We start from the raw sequence: 7,791 nt of genomic DNA, 5'->3' as shown, positions 1-7,791 counted from the left end.
TCCTAGTGTTTGTTTGGAAATATTGCTTTAAGAAGTATCGATTACACCCCCCCTTCTCTCTTCTCTGTAATTATTTTCCTAGCATTCATTCAATGAAGAGCTTCAAGTCTACTTTTTCAGATGGAAATAAACTAATGAAAATTGAAAATCAATGTTTTCCTTCTGTGTTAACAAAAAAGTAAAAATCTCCAATTTTGTAATTACAATCAACATATAAATAGGAATGGCCACAAATACGCACAATACAAGTAAATTAATTGGTTTAGGGTACATTTATTTTTAAACAATCAGGCAATTTTTAAAAAAGATGTATGTAAAATGCATTTAAAAATACATTTAAAAAATGTCGTTACAAAATATGAGTGCATCTCAACTTGATGTCTAGCTCAAGTGTTGCTTGCCCACCTCCCTCTCCAGCCGGGACCTTTATCCCTATGCGGGGGTTGGGGAACACACAGGCCCGGCTCTTGCTTCTCAAGGACCCATCATTTCTCTGCACAAGTGTTTGAAGATCCAGTCTTGTGGCTCCTTCAGCCAGGAGCCTCCCGGATCTTTCCAGACTTCTTTGCAATGCTGCCTGATGCAGCGAATTCATTTCTTTCAGAGCCTGCCGCCCTCTGCCTTCCTCATCTCCCTCTCTTTTCTCCCACGGCCCATCTGCCCCTCCTTTCCTCCATCCCCCTCTCCTCTCCGCTCCCCTTTATTTCCACTCCCCACCCGCGGAGCTTGGCTCTCCTCCCTTCCTCCCTCTCCCTCCCTCTCCCCCTCGGCTTGTCTGTATTTGGAGCTCCCGGAAGCCGCCGTCCACTCTCCCCAGGAACGGCGTGACTGACACCGACTCCTACTCAGGGGGGAGGAGGAGGAGAGGAGGGCAGGCGGGAGGAGGGCGCGAGGGGCCGAGCAACGGATCGGCATCGCCCAGCACCAGACCGCAGGACCCCCAAGCAGGTAATCCGGAGCAGCCGGGCCGGGAGGGGCCGGCGGGCAGGTGCGGGGGGCGCTCCTCGGCCGCGCTCGGAAGTTGCGCTCAATGGGTGGGGTGCAGGGGGGCCGGGGCGGGCGGCGCGCGAGGAATAAAGACCGGGCTGGTGCCTGAGGGGCCAGGATGCCGGGGACGCGGGCGAACGCGGGGCCTGGGTGCCGGGGACCCGGGCGCGGGCGTGCGGGCGCGGGCGGGCGCCCCATCTGGGTCAGCGCAGCGGCGCTCCCTGCCCCCGCCGCCTGCCCCGGCGCTCGCTGGCCTGCCTGGAGGGCGGTGCGGGCGCGGAGCGGGCTTGAGGCTGGAAGGATGGCCAAGGCCTTGCGGCCACGCTCCAGGCTGGTCTAACTTTGGGGCTTCTCGCCAGTTTGGCTCTGAGCCTCAGAGGGGTGCAGGGTCGTGGGGGGGGGGGGAGGGGGCTGTCATTGGACTGAATTTGACCCTAGCCAGGAAGTGCTGGAAAGGAACGGACCTGGCTTCTCTGCAGAACCTGACTTGAGGCCATGAGTCACTTTAAAAAAATGCGAAGGCCACTGAGGCAATGAGGGACAGCTCCGAAGAGGTCACCTCGCAGCTGGGTCTCTGTCTCCTTTGGGCAGAGGGTTGTTTGTGGAAGTAGCCTCGTTGTCATCACTTTGGGGACTAATAATCACATATGCAAACGGCCTTGCCTTCATTGCCCTCAGAGTGGTATCCGGCATCACAGATAGGCTTGGAAGTTTCAGCGATATTTGAATTGTTGCGTTCTCTAAAATGAGTGAATATGGGTGACTACATTAAGTATATTGAACTAGGATTAGGTCCAAACAGCCAAAGCGGAGATGAACACAGCAAAAAAGATCAAGAAGCTTTGATTATATAGTCATGGGAATGCAGAAGTTACGGGACTTAAACCACCAAAGTTTACCAGAATTGTTTGCAGAGTACTATTTCTTTACTGCTTATATAAGACTTCTTTTTTATTTAAGGAACATAGCTTAGAATTCTTGGTAAAATATCTAAGACCGCTTAATGTAAGATTCAACTGTGGAGTGATCTTTGGGGAAATTGTTCTTATAGTTACTAGAGTATAATTAGACTGTAAGCCTCTTGAGGGCAAGGATGGGGTTTTGGGTAGTTTTTACTGCACCAAGAAGTATTTGACTCACAGCATGTAATGAGCAGGCAATAAAAGTTTGTTAAAATGATTAACCCAATAGTTTGAGTGTGGCTGGATCATGACTTTTTGAAGATACCACATTATTTTACAAGGACTACTCTATGATCCCCAAATGTAAAAATCCTTAATAAAATTGGAATCGAAGTACTGTATAAATATTTATTAAAGAGAAAAAATTGAGTGAGAAATCAAGAGGGTGACTGTCAAGGTGGTCTTGGCTAGTGGGAAATAGGTTTTTTGCTACTCATTGTAGAAGTAAGAAGTAATTTAACATGTTGATATAGTGTAAGGTTTGGCAAACTTTTTGAGTAAAAGGCTGGATAGTAGACTTGTAGGTTTTCTTGGCTATGTGGTCTCTTTAGTAACTTCTCATCTGTGCTGTTGTAGATTAAAAGCAGCCATAGACAATACCTAAAGGAATGGTGTGGCTATATTTCACTTTATTCATGGACACTGAAATTTGAAGTTCGTATAATTTTCACCAGTAATGAAGTAGTCTTCTTTTTTTTCAGGCATTAAAAAATGTAAAATTCATTTTTAGCTTGGGAGAGGAGGGGGAGACACAAAAACAGGAGGGGAGAGGGGGCAGGTTTGTCCTGTTGTTAGTAGTTTGCTACCCCCCCCCCCCACCATGTGGTAGAGTTTGGAGAGGAACCTTTTGAAAGGATTAATGGGCCAGATTCTCCAGGTGCCTAAGTCATACCCAGGCATTAAGTTAATGCCTTCAAGAGTAGCATTAACTTATTTTAGGCATTACAGCATTTTGTTTTGTGTTAAATATTTCCTAACAGACATCTTTATGCATGAGGTTTTATTTTTAATTCGTTAATTATGTAATATACATAAGAATAATTTGCTAAGTTTATGTCAGCTATAAACATATTCAGTGACCACCTGTAACCCTGTCACAGCTTTAAAAACTAGGGCGTAAGAACTAGATAATTGTGAAAAGGTAACCCACAGAATGGGAGAAAATATTAAAAAATCCTATATCTGGTAAGGAACTTGTATCCAAAATATATGAAGAGTTCTTACAACTCAACAATAAAAAGATAAATAACCCAATATAAAAATGGTCAAGATATCTGAATGGCCATTTCTCCCAAGAAGATATACAAATGGCCAAAAAACATATGAAAAGACATTCAATATTCATCAGAGAAATGCATATCAAAACTACAGTGAGATACCACTTCACACCCACTAGGATGGCTAGAATCAAAAAGTCAGTTAATAAGTGTTGGTGACGATGTGAAGGAACTGGAACCCTTATACGTTGCTGGTGGGAATATCATCTGGTGCAGCTGCTTTGGAAAACAATTTGGCAGTTCCTCAAAAGTTAAACAGAGTTACCATATGATACAGCAGTTTCACTCTAAGTATATATATCCAAGAGAAATGAAAGCATATGTCCACACAAAAACTATACACATATGTTTATACCGACAACATTCACAACAACCAAAAGGTAGAAACAACCCAAATGTCCATCAGCTGATGAATGGATAAATATAATATGGTATATCCATACAATGGGATATTATTTGGCCATAAAAAGAATGAAATACTGATACATGCTACAACAAGTATGCACCTTGAAAACATTATTCTAAGTAAAAGAAGTTAGTCACGAAAGACCACACACTGTATGATTTTGTGTTCATATGAAAATATTCAGACCAGGGCAATGAATAGAAACAGAGCAGATTAGTGGTTTCTTAGGGATGTGGGTTGATGTGAGGGGGGGATGATAGTTAAAGGGTATAGGGTTTCCTTTTGAGCTGATAAAATGTACTAAAATTAACTGGTGATGGTTTTGAACATCATATTGTATACTTCAAATGGGTGAATTGTATCATATGTGAGTTGTATCTCAATAAAGCTGCTTAAGAAAATAAACAGAAGGCTAGAAAAAAAGAACTAGATTGTTACCTATACTGTTGTATCTTTCTTTATGCCCTTCTCCTATGCCATTCCTTGTGCCCCTCCCAACCCTGGATTTTGTGTTAACCATTACCCGATTTTATTGTAAAATAGTATTATGACATATGTAAGTATTCCTACATAATTTTGTTTACCTTTGCTTGTTTTTTTGATTTATAAAAAGGGTATATATAACCTCACTTTTAAAAAACTCAAAATTAAGTTTTAAAGAATTATCCATATTGTTGTATGTAACTATATATTATTTGTTGGCAAATATTCCACAATTTATTTATCCATTCTCTTACTGTTGAGCATTAGGGTTGGTTCCCATGTTTTGCTGCTTTGGAGACTTTTTTTTCCATGTGTCTTGAAACATGTGCAGGTTCTTCTGTGTGAATGTGAATATGCCATGTATTTTAATGACCAAAAAAAAGTTGATTCTCCTTCTGACTTATACATTAATGGTATATCCCCAGCTTATTCATTCCCGCCAAACCACCAATTGATTAGAACTGATATCCTGACTTCTCATCCCATTTAAATTCTAGTTGTACTATCTATTTTCTCATGTCCTCAGAGGTGTGGAAAAATACTATTCTAAAATTTTACAACTGAATTTCACAGCAGGCTCACTTAACCCAGTCACTTACAGGCATCTTCATCCTCTTATGTCACCTGGATTTAGGATAGGACAGAGGACAACTTTATTAAATCCAAGGGATATTACCTTAAGCAAGGTACATAAGTGGTTACTAAATTTCATTAACATTTTTCTTTGTATGTGTATAGTACTGGGTGATCTAGTGTTTCTTTTCTTTTAAAAAAAAAGATTTATTTATTATTTTATTTATTTTTGGCTGCTTTGGGTCTTAGTTGCAGGCACGCGGGATCTTCACTGAGGCATGCAGGATCTTTCGTTGCAGCATGTGGGCTTTTCTCTAGTTGTGGCATGTGGGTTTTCTCTTCTCTAGTTGTGGCGCGGGCTCCAGGGTGCCTGGGCTCTGTAGTTATGGCGCGCGGGTTCCAGAGCGTGTGGGCTCTGTAGTTTGCGGCACGTGGGCTCTCTAGTTGAGGCACATGAGCTCAGTCGTTGTGGCACACAGGCTTAGTTGCCCCATGGCACGTGGGATCTTTGTTCCCTGACCAGGGATCAAACCTCTGCATTGTAAGGTGGATTCTTTACCACTGGACCACCAGGGAAGTCCCTGGTCTAGTGTTCCTAACATGATTTAGTTTGGTTATCCTGGTAAAAATAAGCCAATTGGAAATGTGGTGTTTTAGTCTTGGGCTCTTTCTAGGTCTGCCCTGATTCAGGCTATGAGCTTTTGCTGTTCATTCAGGAGATTTCTACTTGTACCTGGAAGGGGGCAAGCACCCTAAGGTCAGAGCAGACCGTTGTAAAAGAGTTTTAAAGTTTTTTTTTTTACTGTGGTAAAATATACATAACATAAAAAGTTACCATTTTAACCATTTTAACATATGCAATTAATTCAGTGGCATTAGGTACATTCACGAAATTGTACAACCATCAGCACCATTCATCTGCAGAACTTTTTCATCATCCCAAACTGAAACTCTATTCCCATTATCGATAACTCCCCACTCCCCCCTTCCTCCAGCCCCTGGCAACCTCCATTCTACTATCTGTCTTTATGAATTTGCCTATTCTAGGTGCCTCATATAAGTGAAATCATGCAGTATTTGTTCTTTTGCATGAGCTTTTATATCCAGGGTAATTCCATCTTGTTTTGTTTTTCTAAAGTACACCCTTTTCCCACTTATGGAAAACGTATTTTCTTTTACTGAGAAATTATGTAATAATTTATATTATTTCCCTTTCATTATACAGCCCTATATAGGAAGGGACATAGGAAGCTGTCTAAAACAAGAAGAAGAACTTTCGGTTATTACGGATGTGACCTTCATCTGCCCTGTCTATACTTAATTAGTCATCTAATAATCCTCGCTTCTCATTGACCACTTAGCCAAAAGGAGAAGGTGTAATAGTCCCTAATTTAAAAAATTTTACACCTATGTGATGAATGGATGAATTTGGTAATCTTTGAGGTTCCTGATGGCTCCCAGCTTCTCAAAATTGAAAGGCCATTCTGCAGTATAAAAGTCTAATCTGAAATAATTCTTGTTTTGTAAGAAGGGTATTAAAGAGCAGGAGAGTGGAAGACTGAGAACAGAAGTGTGGTGGTCTCGATGGGGGTACCGAAGCGGAGGACGGTCCCGGAGAGGCTGGATGCGTCAGCTCACCTCTGTCCAGGGCCAGAAAGCTCAGGTATCTGGCATAGTGGGTAGGTTGACGGAAATGTCCATTTAATTAGTTGCTTGGCATTAGGTAGACTCAGTGCAGAAGTCTTTCCCCTGGCGTCATATTCTAGCATGAGAGAAGCAGTGGCGAGAGATTTTCAGGGGTACAGTGCAGGTTCACAAATATTTAGGCAAAATTTTTAAAGTTTGAGTATTGATCCCCCCTCTGTTTTCGTTTCTTATTTGTTTCTTAGTACTCTTATGGTGCCCTCTGACTGTTCAGAATTCCCGCTGACAACCCTCTGTTCCCTCTCCTTCCACCCTGCTTCCAATGGCCTCTCTCTTCATTAGGACTCCTCCTTCTCAGTGTCTCTTATGAATGGAAGGTGGATGATTATCTAAATAAAGTTCTTCAGTAACTGAAACTTTAAAAAAGAAGTTTGTTAATGCAAATGAGTCTCTGCGTGTACAGAATTAGGGGTGAGGCTCATTTTTATGCTTCTTACTTTAGGCTGAGAGTCTTCAAACTGGGTGCATTTACTCTATGCAAAGACTTCCCTAAGGTCCATGCACATCAGTGTTTGAAGAAAATAAATGTACAAACCTTCATCTTTTGTAAGTGCTTTTTACTTAAGACTGATCTTCTAGAGAGTGGGTTTGTAACGGAGACGCAGGTTCCCTTTCACGCCTCCTTTTCTTTTACAGATATTGTGTTTTCTAAATCTTCGTTAAAACAAAACAAAACAAACAAACAAAAATAACCAACTGAAAGTTCAATCTAATCAAATTGTAAACTGATGTTAAAGGGTAAATTTTAAAAGACAATGAAATCATGATTCTCATACATATAAAAAAATTAACATTTAAAAAAATCTTAAAAAATGAGAGAGCCAGAAAGGTCTTACAGTCAGTTGAAAGGAGACCATTGATGGGAATGCTAAAATAAATTTGCTTGATAGATGTAAACAAGCTTCTTCCACAGTGGGAGAGGGAAGTCCAGTGAAGTTCCACAGGATAAATTTTATTTGCATGCCTATAGACAGTTATTACTTGCTTTACTATCAGTTTTCTACAAGTTAACTTTTTAAAAATTAATTAATTAAATTTTTTTTTTCTTGGCTGTGTCAGGTCTTAGTTGCGGCATGCAGGATCTTTCATTGTGGCATGCCGGCTTCTCTCTAGCTGTGGCACACGGGCTCCAGAGCACATGGGCTCTGTAGTTGTGGCACATGGGCTCACTAGTTGTGGCACGCAGGCTCAGTAGTTGTGGCACGCAGGCTCCGTAGTTGTGGCACGCAGGCTTAGTTGCCCCACAGCATATGGGATCTTAGTTCCCTCACCAGGGATCGAACCCACATCCCCTGCATTGGAAGGCAGATTCCTAACCACTGGACCACCAGAGAAGTCCCTACAAGTTAACTTTTATCTCTACAGAGTTGTAAAACAGCCTAGTCATGGACAACAAAAG

At 41.7% G+C, this 7,791-nt stretch overlaps 1 protein-coding gene across 2 annotated transcripts in view; it reads left to right on the top strand.

The window, feature by feature from the left end:
• The first annotated feature begins 791 nt into the window (after positions 1 to 791).
• Positions 792 to 7,791, top strand: part of CAP2 (cyclase associated actin cytoskeleton regulatory protein 2) — a 136,682-nt gene continuing 129,682 nt past the window's right edge. For both annotated transcript variants that reach the window (XM_057555419.1, XM_007197169.2), the window contains exon 1: positions 792 to 948. The gene's annotated coding sequence lies outside the window, so the exon portion shown is untranslated. The remainder of the gene's footprint in view (positions 949 to 7,791) is intronic.

This window comes from Balaenoptera acutorostrata, chromosome 10 (assembly GCF_949987535.1).
Source record: "Balaenoptera acutorostrata chromosome 10, mBalAcu1.1, whole genome shotgun sequence".
NCBI classification, from domain to species: Eukaryota; Metazoa; Chordata; class Mammalia; order Artiodactyla; family Balaenopteridae; genus Balaenoptera; species Balaenoptera acutorostrata.
Note: the sequence above shows the minus strand (reverse complement) of the source record. Positions and strands in the feature narration are given on the sequence as shown.